Here is a 17,102-nt window from a genome sequence, read left to right on the forward strand (position 1 = left end):
AAATGTCTATGCAGAGCTTTGAAAGTCTTGACAACACAGTCAGAATATGCACATGGATACGAGCGTCATGAACTAACCTCAAGTGCCTTATTAATAGAGGTCTGGATGACAGACCTTTGCTGCACAACTTGCACTGCCACATTGATAAATCAGTGGAAACAAGAAAATACAAATTAGACAAACTCGTAATAAATAAAAGTTACAAACTATCAACAAAAGCTGCTCTGGTGGAAAGTGAGCTGCTGCCTGTTTGGCATCACAAAGCATGACATTTAGGAGCAGATTCACCAATAAAACAAATAAAAATGTAAAAAATTAAATTAAATTAAAAAAAAAAAACTTTAATATGTCTATTGACTTTTTAATGTTAATTATTTTCTTATACTAGAAAGGTTAACTGTGCTATGTTTTGTGTAAACATTTACTGCAGCGATGATCTCTGCATGTGTCTGCACCTGCCTGTCAGTCGTACTATTTTCCAGTGCTAAAACAATCACAGCAGACAGATCCTGGTTTGATGAAATGCATTGCGCCCACTGGATTAATTTATTCGCATGTCGTCCTCCCATTTTTTGCGCCCCTTAAAAGATCCGCCTCCTATACATATTCAGAGGGAAACATGTTAAATGGATTGAAGGCACATTGGGATGTGCAGCAGCTGCACACTCCTGATTCCCTGGAGTTTATATGCCTTATTAGCTCGTAGAGTGACGTTTGCGTACGTTTTATAAACCTAAACTAGAGCTGGGCGATATTGACTAAAACTAATATCTCAATCATTTTTCTCAAAATGGCGATATATACGATAGATATCTCAATGATTGTAATTCAAATGACGTCTTATCAGAAAGACAAATTTGCTGATAAAAAATGCATCAGAGTCACATTTATTAACAAACATCATCACAAAATGGCTTAAAATTGGCTTTTTCCCCTATAAAGGATACAGCATGTGTGAGTGAGTTCTGTAGTGTGGCTTGTTTTGGGGAAGGTCCGGGTTAGGACGCACTGAGGAATCCATCTTATTGAGCTTTTTAATGCACTTCTGAGAAGTCGTGAAAGCAGCGACTGCTAAAACAAGTGTTTTAAAACAAAATAAGCTATAAAAATATACATTTTCTAAATCACCAACACAGAAAATGTGATTTATCTTGAAACTCGATATATTGCCCAGCTCTACCCTAAACCTTTAGTGAATTCTCCCCTTAGTGTTTAAGTGCTCACTGGGCAAGTGGCTGGTATATTTTGTCAACAGCCAAATCTACTTGTCAGAAAAATTAGGTTGATTTAAAATAAATTAACATGTTAATATGTGTATTTTGTTTTTAATTTTTTTTATGTGGATACCAATTTAATTTACATCTTGTTTTTTTTACACACCAATTACAACTTTCAAAAACATATTTAATTGGAATTTCTTAACTTTTGCTCTAAATCTGAAATATAACAAAGACTTGCACATTGCCTAAAACGTTATAGAGAGAGAAATGCTGCACAATGCACATATTTGCTCTCTGCAGAGAATGGTTATGGATGAGAGGGATTACAATACAAACCAACAACATAAAGGTTCAGCCATTAGCTTTAGAAGGTGTCTATTTGTACGGACAACCCCCGGTGCCACTGCCTTAGCTTTACATTAGCTCTCTGCATAGAACAAGCTACATTTTGATCGCATGGAAATCAAAGCGCACTCAAAATGAAATCGAGAATGGTTTGCCTTCTGCACCTGTCTCCCAGCTCTCCGCTTTTACCGTCTCCTCAGCGCACGCCCTCCATTTGGCTGGTTTCGTTTGGCCATGAATGACAACATGCTGATAGTGGCCTCAAACTCTACTTGTATGTTAAGTAGAGATGTAACGATTCACTCAGCTCCCGATACGATTCGATTCACGATACTGGGTTTACGATACGATTCTCTCACGATTTATTTTACAAAATGGGACTGTAGACAAATGATGACGTAAAATATTACATTATATTTTTTGGGAAAAAAACTAGAAAATACTGTATTATTTTCCTTTTATTTTTCATTGTCAAAAGAATCCCTTGATAAACTATTCAAAACAATGCAATTTAACTAAAAATAATTCTTGAATGAAATAAATAAATGAATAATACAAATGAAAAAGAAGCTTATTAATTTAAATTCTGGTTCTATAGTAAACAATGCAAAACTGCATAATAGTTATTTTTCATTTTAAAAGTGCAACTGAAAATGTATTTTGTGCCTTAATAATTAGACTTTAAAAAAAAAAAAACGAGTCATTGCATTGTATTTATGGAATATATTTGTTTGGACCAGCAGATGGCGCTGGTAGCCCAGTGGTCGGTTGGCATGCAGATATTCTTGCAGTGAAGAAGAGATGCTATGCTAGCAGACAGAGCTAATAGAAAAACATGACTTTTACAGATATTCACGTAATGTTACAGATATTCTTTCGGTGCTAAAGGGGTAATGAATCATTTATGAATATGTTTAAGAGTAGAAGGCGGCCACCGCCAACACTTCTGGGCAAGAGAAGGATAAATATTTATAAATATTTAAAAAAAGTACTGCAATTCAATGTTCACAGTATCGATGTGAACGTGATACCTATGAATTGATTTTTAACTTCCTTACGATTAATCGTTACATCCCTCACGTTAAGGAACGACTAGCGGTGTGTAAACCAATATTAACCCTCTACAAAACATGTGTCCATCTGTGCGTGTTACATATCAGCATGCCGAGGCGTAACTACAGTACATAAAAAGTAGTCACAATTTTACCACAAAATACAAAGACAGTGAAAAACGCACGTCTTTTTACTTCTTATTTACAATATCACGGTTACAATGCGTTTAAAAATCATCATGCTAATCTAAAAGTAACAAAATATATTTACTGTGTTGAAAATGAGAAAGGACCTGTTTTGTCAGATGAAGACGAGTGAAAAAGGCTCGATGATTCAAACTCAATCCACTTCCTGCGTATGCGTGTTGAGCTCACTCTAAGCACACAACTCCGGTGGCAGCAACGGCATCCTCAGAGGGACAAACTTCCTATTGTCTATGCAAACATCCAACGTAAATACTAACTAATGTCCTTGTTTAAATGTAATATTTGGCAGTATTTAATAAAAATTACACAAATAGGTTCACTAATGAGTAAAAAAGTAAAGTTAATGCGTAAAAATAGTAAAAATCACCTATTTAAAAGCAATAGTAGTGAAAGTTTTTTTGAGTGTATGCTATATTTAAAGTGAGAAAGCTGTGTAGCAAATGACAATGCCTTGTCCAAAATCGAGAACAATGTTTTTGTCATCTAGCGTTTGCCCGATTAAATATGTAAATAATGTATAACTTATGACTGTGCATGTATTGATTGCTTTAAAACATCATGCACTTATAAATTCAAATAAATTACAGATTTATGTTATGTCCGTGCTTCTTGTGTTTGCTTACATTCATATACCTACCTGTTGTATCTGACTCAGAGCGTGCAGTGGTTGTGCTCAGCAACGGGCGGTTGAACACTGTATATCGTTCTGTTTTATTTGGTGTACTTTGGCAAGGTGTTTCAGCAAATTACTCGTGTTCCCGCCTTTGCACGCAACGCTTTTATTGCAGTGTCAGTATCTATCTTTGTAAAATAGACCAAACTATTGATCTTTTTGTTCGCTCTGCCATCGTACATGCATCTTACTCAGCCAGCGGAGATTCTCCTTCTGCTGTAGAGGAAGCGAGAACAGGCGAGTACTGGAGTAGCCCCTCCCATCAGTCAGCTTCAAATGTGGGTTCTTAAGGAGTAGCAATGCTTGTTTGAGGCTTGAGGATTAGCGGAACCTTAAAATAACCGTTAACAGGACCGATAAGGATGGAGCTTGTCGGTCCAAGTGAACTGACAGATGTGGCCCCAGGCCCAGGTTTCGGTACCATCCCTATTCAGAAATCATGCCATACTCCTCAGAGGTGATGGAGCAGATACCACAGCACCACCCACTGGTTCTCTTTGCTCATATTACATGTGCTGTTCCAACAGGTTTCCACTTCCTCCAAACACCTTCTTTATTCTCATTCACTTTGCAGTGCTACTGCTCCTGAAACATCCCTCCATCTTTCTGGCCTTGGCCTTGACGTCACAGAGCTCAGGTCCTTTTTAACCATTGAGTGTGTGAGCTACACATGTTTAAGCTGAAGCGCTCATTAGCAGCCCCATCTGTTACAAGACATGGAACTCTTTTCAGTAATAGCTCATTCCCTCAGAATTGAAGCTTTTACATGTGTTTTCAGCAGTATGTGTCAAGGGGAACTGCTGCACTCATAAAACAACTGTATTTAACTATTAGCATTATCTACACAGTGGCAGGTGACAGTAAGATATGCCTCTGTGTTCACTGATGTCAGACTAACAGATGCTAACTTCTCAATGCTAGCCTTAGCCTTCTTCTTTAGCTCATGGTACCTGACTATTTGAAATCATTCCATTTGACCTTTAAGGTCATCAAAGCTGTATGGTCCATCCTAATCAATACCATGGTCTGCCTGAACACAAATAAAAGACTAGATTATTATTATCGATATTTTATAAGCTTTGATGACTTGTACAAAAGTTATGGCATCTTCAAAAGTTTCACCTAAACATTTCCATTTCAGTTTAAAATGTTCAGCTCTGAAATCAGTTCTGAATATGAAGTTATGTGTGATTTTCAGCTTTTTAAATGTATAATTCCTGATATGAGGCGTGGCCTCAGCTGTTTTAAGGTACCTGATCAGGATGTGGAAGGTGTCAGAATGATGTCCCAAGTTGGTAGAGACTGGCCTCCTGCTGTCCTCAGGCCATGATGGTTCCAAACATCCATGAACTCTGTAACTGAGGCAGAAAAGCAAAAAGACGACTGTCATCATCAGGATTCTAAAGCCCTTCTCTCTCCAGGTTAAAAGCTAGAGTAGAGAATGTACACACTTCTCCATAAGTGTTCTAACCTGGAACAATAAGTGAGAAGATTAGGAAAATGAGTTGGTAGATGTTCTGACTATAATACGTACATTGATGCTCAGTGAATTCTGTCATCACTTTAGAAATATATTTCTAACCTAATCTGATCTTTGTAGAGAAGTTGCCTAAAAAACGAAGGGTTCTATTCTCATTAAAATACATTTTAAATAATGGTACAGATAAATGACAGACAGGTGCTCATAATGTAACGACCTCCTGGCTTCTGAAATGATTTTTTTTAATATTATTTAACATTTCCATCTCATAAAAAGAGCAGAACAATGATCAACAGAGCATTTAGAAGCTGTTAGAAATGAATCATTTAGAGACACATTGTTTTTAGTAAGAAAAGGTGATTATTTGTGATTTAATGCAGTGGTTCTCATTTGTTTAAAGGCTTTGTTCTCTCAGATCAATAATTAGACACACACACACACACACACACACACTGCTGGAAGAAAGCATGAACATGTGCACATGTGGGCTTTTGAATAGAAGCTGAATCTATTTTAATGGGATCTACACTGGCAAACCAAGGGTTCCCACTAAAAATCAAGAAATCCAAGATGGCCGCCATCTGTATTGTGAATTTCAATCTTACCGTAACTTTGTGATCTTTGTGGCAAAATGTAGTTTTTTTGGGACCAGGATCGTGATCAAGTATCTTAAAATACTGTAAATTGCATCCAGAGCCAGATATAAGATGGCCACCACGACACTTTACACATGAAAAAGGTAAAATTGTGATTTCTTTGCAGCCAAAATTGCGTATGACAAAGATGAGTTTTAAAGGGTGAAGGATTTGATTTAAATGAATTAATATCCATTGTGATCCTGGTGTATCCATAACTTGGATAGACTATCCTTCTATCCTATTCTGTTCACTAACCCCAACCAGTCAAAGCAGATGTTCTCCACCTCTGAACCTGGTTCCACTGGAGATTTCTTCATATAAAAAGTTTTTCTTCCTACTGTCGCTAAATGCTTGTTCATGTGGATCTTGTTGGGTTCTTTCTCCTTTCTTACTATGGACTTTTTATTTTGTTCAGCGCTTTGAGATGCCTTTGTTGTATTTTGCACTATATAAATAAAGTTGAATTTAATTGAATAAGAATTAATCTGAGGATCTGTTTATTTTGTAGCACTTACCAACATGTACAATGATTAAACTCAAACTTTTGATGTAGATATCTGATTAATATTTAGATAAATAGAACAAATTCTTTTCTGGAAGATACCTGGCGGCCATCTTGGATCTTGTCCTGAGCACAATTTACAGTATTTTGAGATGTATTATTGGCTTCATTGACCCTAAAAACCTATAATTGACAACTGAGATCATGAGAATATTAATAATAATAATAATAATAATAATAATGTATCCTTTAATAATCACCATAGTGAAATTCTTTCTCTGTATTTCACCCATGTTTCCTGAGGGATAGCAGTGGGCTCCCACATTGTACTGACTGGGGAGCCCTTAGAGTTAAGGGACCTGCTCAACATCCCACAGTGATGGACCAGGTGAGATTCAAACTGGTGACCCTCTGATCACAGGCCTGCTTCCTTAACCACTAGGCCCACCACTGTCCAAATCATGTTTTTATGTCAAAATATCCACATTGGCAATACTGATGGTGGTCATCGTGGATTTCTTGGTTTGCCAGCGTGAATGCCATTAAAAATGGATTCAGCTCCTCAAAAACACATGTTCATGCTTTCTTCTAGAAGTCAACATGTTTTGACATATCTGCTGTGCTCCTCATTGTAAACTTTCACTAAGAGCTTTGATCAGATCAATGAGTTTCTGTCCCATCCTCTTCACTCCAGTGGATCTGTCTTATTTCTGCTCTGACTTTGTCAGAATCAGGTCCTCCATGACTGTCTCCTTCCTATAAACGGCTCCTCCATCACTGACAGGATGGAGCAGAGTGAGTCACTGCTAACTGAAGACATTCATCTGAAGAAAACCAACAGCTTTCATAATGATGATGCTGACTTAGCAGGAACGTGTGTGAAAGCTGCTCTTACTCAGTTATAGATCTGTGTACATAGAGTCTGTGAGTCAGAGAGAACACAGCGTCTATAACAGCATTAATAACCTCATTCAGGACAGACGGCACTCAGGAGGTAAAGAGGGTCCTCAGACCACATTTTCCCTCTTCATTCATTCTGTTGAAGCAAAACTGATGTTTTAAAACTAGAGTTGTGACTCCATTAAAACATATATCTAATTAATTATAGACAGTAATTAATTCATCTCAATTAGACACGAGAAGCAACATTTACCATTTTATATGTATTTTGGTTCATGACTGAATCATTGAAAACAATAAATGATAAACATAAATAGTGTTTATTAATCACATCACTGAGTGCTAACATGTCTTTATGGATTTATAGTAAACTTTTTAAAACAAACGTGTTTTTGTATTAAAATAAAAGCATCACTTATTCCAGAACATTCCAGAGAAATATAAACTAAACAATGTAAAATATTTATAATATCTGTAGATATCATGAAATAAACAGAACAACTGATGAAGATGATGAATTTATTCTGAAATAGTTTTTCTACATAACAGTTGATAAGTTGGATCAGACGATGCTATCTGTAGCAGTGCTTCTAGCCCCGCCCACATCCTCTACCACAGAGTGGTCGACTGTCACTACAATCATTTATCACTGACTTTGTTCATTTGTCACTCATGGATTTATTATTGGTTCTGAACCCTGTCTGAGTGTCAGTGTGGATTGGAGACACTGTCTGCTCTACTAGGACCATTGTCCCTGCTAGCTGCTACATGTTAGCATTGAGGTGCTAGCTGCTACATATTAGCATTGAGGTGCTAGCTGCTACATATTAGCATTGAGGTGCTAGCTGCTACATGTTAGCATTGAGGTGTTAGCTGCTACATCTTAGCATTGAGGTGTTAGCTGCTACATGTTAGCATTGAGGTGTTAGCTGCTACATGTTAGCATTGAGGTGCTAGCTGCTACATATTACCATTGAGATGCTAGCTGCTACATGTTAGCATTGAGGTGCTAGCTGCTACATGTTAGCATTGAGATGCTAGCTGTTACATGTTAGCATTGAGGTGCTAGCTGCTACATGTTTAGCATTGTGCTGCTAGATGCTACATGTTAGCATTGAGGTGTTAGCTGCTACATGTTAGCATTGAGGTGTTAGCTGCAACATGTTAGCATTGAGGTGTTAGCTGCTACATGTTAGCATTGAGGTGTTAGCTGCTACATGTTAGCATTGAGATGTTAGCTGCTACGTGTTAGCATTGAGGTGTTAGCTGCAACATGTTGGCATTGAGGTGCGAACTGCTACATGTTAGCATTGAGGTGTTAGCTGCTACATGTTAGCACTGAGGTGTTAGCTGCAACATGTTAGCATTGAGGTGCTAGCTGCTACATGTTTAGCATTGTGCTGCTAGATGCTACATGTTAGCATTGAGGTGTTAGCTGCTACATGTTAGCATTGAGGTGTTAGCTGCAACATGTTAGCATTGAGGTGTTAGCTGCTACATGGTTAGCATTGAGTTGCTAACGAATACATGGTTAGCATTGAGTTGCTAGCTGCTACATGTTAGCATTGAGGTGCTAGCTGCTACATGTTAGCATTGAGATGCTAGCTGTTACATGTTAGCATTGAGGTGTTAGCTGCAACATGTTAGCATTGAGGTGCTAGCTGCTACATGTTTAGCATTGATGTGTTAGCTGCTACATGTTAGCATTGAGGTGTTAGCTGCAACATGTTAGCATTGAGGTGTTAGCTGCTACATGGTTAGCATTGAGTTGCTAACGAATATATGGTTAGCATTGAGTTGCTAGCTGCTACATGTTTAGCATTGAGGTGCTAGCTGAGGCTAGCAGAACTTTACTGATTCACAAACTCTTTCTCTCACATTTTTCACACAACTGGGCTTTAGTTTTACATCCAGTGTTTTTATTGAAACTAAATTAACGTCCACAAAGCACAGCAACAACTTCTCTGGTTTTCCTGTTTCTTGTGTTATGGTCTGTGTATCATTATTATGGGTATACTGGGAACTCGTGAAATAAAGGTTCCATTAACGCAATAAAGTCCCAGCCCTAGTTAAAACTCTTTAAGATTTGGTTAGGCATTAACATTATTATCCTCTTTAGGAACCTTTGGCTAATCTTCATATAATCTAGATGTTTAAAGTCTAAAGCTGTTTTAATTGTTTAACATTTCATAAACTTTGATTGTTTTCATTGTTGAGAACTCGTTCGATCCAACCTGAGAATAGTTGCTATGTATTATTTCTTCCAAAGATGGCGTAGAGCTGCTGATGTGGTGCGTGCACAGTAGACTTCAATGATCAATGGATCCATGTTTAAAGCTCCATCATCAGAGCTCAGTGTCACCTTGAGAAAAGCTCAGAGCAAAATAAAACATCACACTTTATTGAGCCTTTCCCAGCAGAGCTGACATAAAGTCAAGTGAAAATAAAGGAGAATAGTCTGAGTGTTGGTCAGCAGAACGTTGGCCAGAGGGAGAGCAGCAGTGAAGGCTCACAAGGTCAGATGGAGAATAGTGCTGAGAGAGAACTTTCTCCTCAGCTGATCATTGCTTAAGTTCTGAGCTTGTTCTGGAGCTAAAGAGTCACATGTGAATGATTATGTTAGATGGAGAGAGCAGGAGGTAGAAACCAGGAGAAAACATGTTCCTCTGCTGAGAGCAAAGTGACATCAGCAGCAGCTGATTACAAACTCATTTACACACATTTTAATTCACCAGATTCATGTTTCATGATAAACAGATGATGAGACACATCTTAGATGAACTTCCTTATTTACAATGAAGTCCTAAGATCTGCTCATCATGTTCAGTGAAGGTAATAATAATAATAATAATAATAATAATAATAATAATAATAATAATAATAATAATAATAATAATAATAATAATAATAATAATAATCTGTAAGGACACACGAAAACCTGTTATTCAGAATGATCACTTGATTTCATTAAATAATTAATTTTTAAAGACTATTTTATTTTGATTTTGTCAAAGCTAGAAATCCACTTTCACACAAGTACGTGTTGGAAAATAAATGAAGTTCTAATTATGGTAGATTGTGTCTCTTCCATTTGAAGTTTCTATATGAGATGTTTACTGTATATAAGATTTATTACCAACAATAAACGTGGGGGGTGAAAGTATCTAATAACTTTTTATTTGATTACTATTTCATTGAGTTTCTTTCAAAGGCGTTAAAAGTACCAGTTCTTCAGTACTGAAGTAAAAGTAAAGATACTTGAATAAAAAATGACTCTAGTAAAAGTAAAAGTATTGACGTTGTTCCTTTACTTAGTCAAAGTAAAAAAGTACATGATACTAAATGTACTTAAGTAAAAAAGTAAAATAAACGTCCCTTCAATAATAGACAGGGTTTTTAAACCAGCAAATTCCATATCTTTTATTTTTCTAAGAACTTGTAGAAAACTGGTTCAAATAAATGTAATCTGTTCCCTTTGAATATCTGAAGAATTTAGAACTCATTATAAATACAATTTATAAATAAAATGTGTCACGAAAAAAAATAAAAAAAATAAAAAAAATAAAAAATTAAACCCAGATCAGCTTTGATTTAACATTTTTAAAAACTTGAAAATATTAAGTATAAAACTAAGGAACCTGTGTAACATAAAAAAAAGCTCAAACTATGTATGGAGTAGAAAGTACAATTATTTGTTTTAGAAAGTAAGAAGTAAAAGTAAAAAGTCGCAATAAATAAATACTCAAGTAAAGTTCAGATACCAGAGGTGTGTTTCATAAAGGAGGATTAACAAACTCTGAGTCTATCCATAAACTCTGGATTAACAAACTCTGAGTCTATCCATAAACTCTGGGTTAACAAACTCTGAGTCTATCCATAAACTCTGGGTCAACATATCCAGTGATGGTAAACTCTGTGTATCTGATTCCATTACAGCTGGTATGAAGTGGATCAATCAACCCTGAGTATGTAAAAATGGATCAGAGATTACTCAAACTGCCATGACAACCAAACGGAAAATAGTGATTTATTCACCCTGATGGTGAAATAAGCTGGTGTTTGATGAATATGATCCTGTTCTAAAGGTGTGTTCAGTCTTCAGTGACTATAGTGGCTTAAATCACCTGTAATTAGTCACACTTTTTGGTCACTTCATCACTTTATTGCTTCAGTGACATGACAAGTGGTGAATAATATGAATAAAATGTGTCTGAGGAGACGTGTCAGCATCATAGGATGTCTGTATAGAGAGTCCTCCTGTTACACTGGATATAAACACAGTGACTGCTGCTTCATATCTAATCATTTATATTGATTTTTAATGTAATATTGTCGCCAGAGTCATCTCAACGTCCTATAAAATGTCATAAAAAAAACACTGAAGTGGGATGCAAACCCACGACCTATCGCTTTCAAGAGCAGCGTCACAGTTCACTGCACTATCATAGATATGTGATCTACAGATTTAACTGTATAATAATATAAAACAACAATCAAGCCTTAAAAATGTATTAATTTAAATGATCATCTCCTTTATATTATCTACAGGTTTGTATTCAGTGAACTTTACTACAGACGTCAGTAGATGTTTTAATGTAGATCAACCTCTCAGTTTGTTTCACTTAATGATCTATATCTACAATGTTATAAAGAAAATTACAGTTTGTACAAAAAACAAAAAAAACATAAATCAACACAACATTAGTAATGATGTGAACACGTCTGTGGTGTGTGATGTCACTAATGTGTTCCAGAGAAAAGTGTTAAGGTTTATTAAAGTGTTCAGGTGGGCGGAGCCAGGTAGAAACCCAGGGTTTCTTTGATAAAACCTGACAGTGACCAGGTTTAGTTCATGGACAATGTTGCCATGGTAACATACTCAGAGAAGAACATACTGAGATACTCAGAGTTTCATCATTTAAGCCTGAACATACTCAGAGTTTGAACATAACCCGCTTTATGGAATAAACCTCAGATGTACTTGTACTTGAGTAGATATATCAGTACGCTTTACATCTCTGTTCCTGACTCCGCCCCCTCCTATAGAAACTAGCACCTGTCGACTGTGATCTATGGGAGGGGTTTCAAGTGTTAACTGAGAGGAATTGTGTGTATTGAGTAGGTAGTTAGCATAGTTAGCGTAGCATCTTGAGCTCCGTCTAAACCCTGAGGATGAGGAGGATGAGAATCTTCTGGATTTATTTCCTCTGCTCATTCTCACACTGATCATTTCTGAACTTTTTTACTTATTTTTATCACATCTGAGTTTAGTCTTTAACAATCATTGTTTAAGTTGAATCTAAACAGATGTTTGTTATTTCTTCTGTTGGTCTGAACCAAACACCCACCTCATGTCTTCAGACCTTTCTCTGTCATATTTCAAACACAGCATCAGTAACAGCTTTTTTCACTTAACTTTTTATTTTGCAGCTAAAGATGTGGTGAATAGAAGGGAGCGGGGGTGAAATATAGGAGCTCAAAGTTTAGATAAAGAAGGGAGAGAATTCTAAAGCGTTGCAGAGCAGAGAGTCAATGTGACTGTGTCTGAGCAGCAGAGCTTTATGATCACATGTATTTAGTTAATGTCAAAATTAGCTTTATATCTTTTTATGTGGAGATCAAGACGTCTGCTGATGGTTTTTCAGATGATGATGAAAAAGCAGTGATCAATAAATGTTAATAGCTGCTAAATGAGCCAATTAGGACAAACTGTTTATAAAAAAGTACTAGAAAACCAACTCTGCCGCCGGTTCCGGCTCCACGCACCCGGCCACCAACTCCCAGCTTGCCAGAGCCCTCTTCCTCTGGCCCGCCGGAGGTGACTTCATCTGGGTCACCAGAAGCCACTTCATCTGTCTAGCCAGAGGTGGTCACGTCTGTCTCGGAGACTCTGCTCCTCTGCTTCGCCTGCGCCGCCTCATGGGAGGCCGCCAGAATCCTGCTCCTCGGTCCCTCGTCCTGTCTGTCCTGCAGACCGCCCGACCAGCTCTCTCCAGTCCTGTATGGCCTGCCGCCCGGCAGACCCCCAGACCATTGTTCCCCAGTCTGGTTTTTGGGGGAACATTTTGTATGGATTCCCATTCAGGCCTCCTCCACTATTTAGCTGAGTGCTTGGAAACAGTATGGCTGCTGGATCATTGTATTGTCTGATGTCAATGTGTATTGTCAACCCTCCTCGTGTCCTGCTGCGTTTTGTTCCTTGCTCCCTATACCTCCTTGTGTCTTTTTGGATTTAAGTTACTCCACCTTTTTCTGCATTTGGGCCCACACCAAATAATGACAGTAACATGCCAGTTTATTACTTATCATTAACTATGATATTGATTACAGAACCTCATAGTTATCAGATTCTCAGCACATCTTCTGTTATTTTGATCGAGGATTAAAATAACACAACCTCGTTCTATCTTGGCTATGTCCCCTCTGACCCGACGATGTACAGAGCCATAAACCCTCTCACCTTTGGAACAATAAAAGAGCAATCCATCCATCTGCTTTCTTCAGCTTTATCTGGGGCCGAGTCGCGGAGGCAGCAGTCTCAGCAGAGATGCCCAGACCTTCCGATCCACGCACACCCCCTCCAGCCGTTCTGGGGGGACCCCGAGGCGACACCAGGCCAGCTCAGAGACATAGTCCCTCCAGCGTGTCTTGGGCCTTCCACGAGGCCTCTTCCCAATAGGACATGCCTGAAACACCTCCCGAGGGAGGCGACCAGGAAGCATCCAAAACAGATTTCCGAGCCACCTCAGCTGGCTCCTTTCGACGTGAAGAAGCAGCGACTCTACTCCGAGCTCCTCCCGAGTGACTGAGCTTCTCACCCTATCTTGATGGGTGCGCCCAAGCCACCCTGCGAAGGAAACTCATTTCGGCCGCCTGTATCCGCAATCTTGTCCTTTTGTGTAGGAACGTAGATTAGTAAATTGAGAGCTTTGCCCGCCGAATAAGCTCCCTCTTCACTACAACAGTCCGATATAGCGACCGCATCACTGCTGACACCGCACCAATCCATCTATCGATCTCACGCTCCATCCGACCCTCACTCGTGAACACGACCCCGAGATACTTGAACTCATCCACAAAGCACATGTGGACTGGTTGGGAGAACTCCCACGAACCCTCGAGCACCCGATGAACAGTATAGAGCTGGTCCAGTGTGACGCGACCAAGACGAAAACCGCATTGTTCATCCTGAATCCGAGGTTCGACTATCGGCCGAATCCTCCTCTCCAGCACCCTGGAGTAGACCTTGCCGGGGAGGCTGAGGAGTGTGATCGCTCTGTAGTTGGAGCACACCCCCCGATCCCCCTTCTTAAAGAGAGGGACCACTACCCCGGTCTGCCAATCCAGACACTGTCCCCAACTGCCACGCGATGTTGCAGAGACGTGTCAACCAAGACAGTCCTACAACATCCAGAGACTTAAGGTACTCAGGACGAATCTCATCCACCCCCGGAGCCCTGCCCCCGAGGAGCTTTCCAACAACCTCGGTGACTTCAGCCCGGGTGATGGGCGAGTCCGCCTCTGAGTCCCCAGCCTCTGGTTCCTCATCGGAAAACGTGGCAATGGGATTAAGGAGACCCTCAAAGTACTCCTTCCACCGCCCGACAACATCCCCTGTTGAGGTCAGCAGCTCCCCCCCCCTGCACTGTAAACAGTGTTGGTGAAGAACTGCTTCCCCCTCCTGATGCGCCAGACGGTTTGCCAGAATCTCTTTGAGGCGACCAATTGTCCTCCTCTATGGCTTCTCCGGACTCCTCCCAGACCCGAGTTTTTGCCTCTGCGACCACGTGGGCTGCAGCACTTCTCAATCACCCCTGTCCAAGTCTCACTGTCGCAGCCCATGTGGGTGTTGAAGTCCCCCAGTAGAACAATGGAGTCCCCAGTCGGGACACCGTCTAGTATTCTTCCCAGGGACTCCAAGAAGGCCGGGTACTCTGCGCCAATGTTGGGCCCATAGGCCGAGACAATGGTGAGAGACCTGTCCCCAACCCGAAGGCGTAGGGATGCGACCCTCTCATTCACTGGGGTGAACTTCAACTAGTGGTGGCTGAGCTGGGGTGCAATAAGCAAGCCCACCCCAGCCCGCCACCTCTCCCTGCGAGCAACGCCAGAGAAGTGGAGCATCCAGCCTCTCTCCAGGAGTTGGGCTCCAGAGCCCAAGCTGTGCGTGGAGGTGAGCTCGACTATATTTAGCCGATACCGCTCAACCTCCCGCACAAGCGCAGGCTCCTTCCCCCCCAGCGAGGTGACGTTCCATGTCCCAACAGCCAGAAGCTGTGGATGTGGACCGGGCCGCCGAGGCACCCCCCTTGACTGCAACCCAGTCCTCTCTGCACCTGATCCCTCTGCGGGTGGTGGGTCCACAGGACGACGTGGGCAAAGGGCCGACTACCATTAGAGCCCCAACCCCAGGCCTGGTTCCAGGTTGGGGCCCCGGCTGCGCCATACCGAGCGACGTCACGGTCCTTGTTTTTATTTTGTCCATAAAGGGTCTTCTGAACTGCGCTTAGTCTGACCCGTCACCTAGGACCTGTTTGCCTTTGGAGACCCTACCAGGGGCATAATGCCCCAGACAACATAGCTCCTTGGATCATTCGGGCACTCAAACAACCCCACCACGTTAAGGTGGCAGTTCACGGGGTTGAAAGAGCAAAAACAAATGATATAAAACTTTTAGGTTTTTCATTGACAAACGTAACAAATTGTTAAGGATTATAACTGAATAAAACATGTAACAGAGGGGATGGGGCGGGTAAAAGCGGAGCAGGATGCTACATTCAAAATCATTATGTTCTTAGCTTCACCTTTTTAAAACCATTAGTTTATAGAACTTGTTAGTGATGCCAATCATAAAATCAGTTCATCAATAAAGAACATTGATCATTGTAAAGGTTTGTTTGTTTGGTCATTAAGTCGTTTAGTTCAGTGTAAAAACTGTTCATGATTGATTCATAGAAACCTGATTGGCTCTAAAGTCACACTGATAGAAAGTGGAAAAAAATCAAGTTTACAGGAAGGAAATGAAGAATGAGAAAGAATTAGAGATCAATGCTTTATCACAGTTTGATTTGCTGATCATTACAGTGGTGATTTTCCCCCTGAGCTCAGAAAGAACAACTGATCTTTACTGCAGGTAATTCATATAGTTTGTTGTTGTAATTGACGTCTTTCTTTCTGTGTGTGAGATTGGTTTGTGTGTGGATTAATGAGGAAGTATTTTCATCAGTTACATGGAGGTGGTGACAGAAACCATAGAGGAAGTGTTCAAACTCAGTGTGGGAGAGTTTTTCTCTACAAGAATAAAAACAACCAGTTTAATAATGTGTACAACTGTGAGATAAAAGATATGAGAACATTCACTGTAACAGTAGAGACACAGAAAACACCACAGTGTTGGTAAAAGGTCGCCAGATGCCTTCAAGAAACTAAGAATATTTTCAATTTAAGCCCATTTTTGCTTATTTTTTACAGTTTTTCAGCAACTACACCAAACTTTCCATATTTTAACCTATTTTCATCACTTTTTTTTGCCTTATTTTTGCTCCTTTTAATGTAGTTTTGCTACATTACTCACATATCTGACACTTCTCCATCACAATTTATTTTGCACTTCCAAGACATGTTCAGCACTTATAAACCCTTTCCACCACTTTTCCACCTAATGTCACATATGTGGACCTATTATTGTCACTTTTATTCTCTTTTCACCATATTTCATGATTATTTTTGCCATTTTAACCATATTCACCATTTTTAATGCCCATTAATTCCAGTAAGATTGTTTTTGTCTTTGTGAATAGTTTTTATAGGAGCGGGGTGGAGCTAACAGTGACACACAATGGTCCAATGACATCACAGAATCTTGTTCTCAGCCAATAGCAAACATCTATTGTGTTATTCTGGTTTCAACCCATAGAGGGCAGTCACTTTGACATGTTACTAAGTAAAGACCACAAATGTAAATAGCTTGACTACAATGTTGAGAGTTGGATCCATAAACAGCTCTACTTTATACACAAATACATTTGACTTCAGCAGAAAAAGTGTTTTTATAGTTTAGTTACTCTGACTAGAGAACATTGTTA

The sequence above is a fragment of the Gouania willdenowi genome, chromosome 10 (assembly GCF_900634775.1).
Source record: "Gouania willdenowi chromosome 10, fGouWil2.1, whole genome shotgun sequence".
Classification (NCBI taxonomy): domain Eukaryota; kingdom Metazoa; phylum Chordata; class Actinopteri; order Blenniiformes; family Gobiesocidae; genus Gouania; species Gouania willdenowi.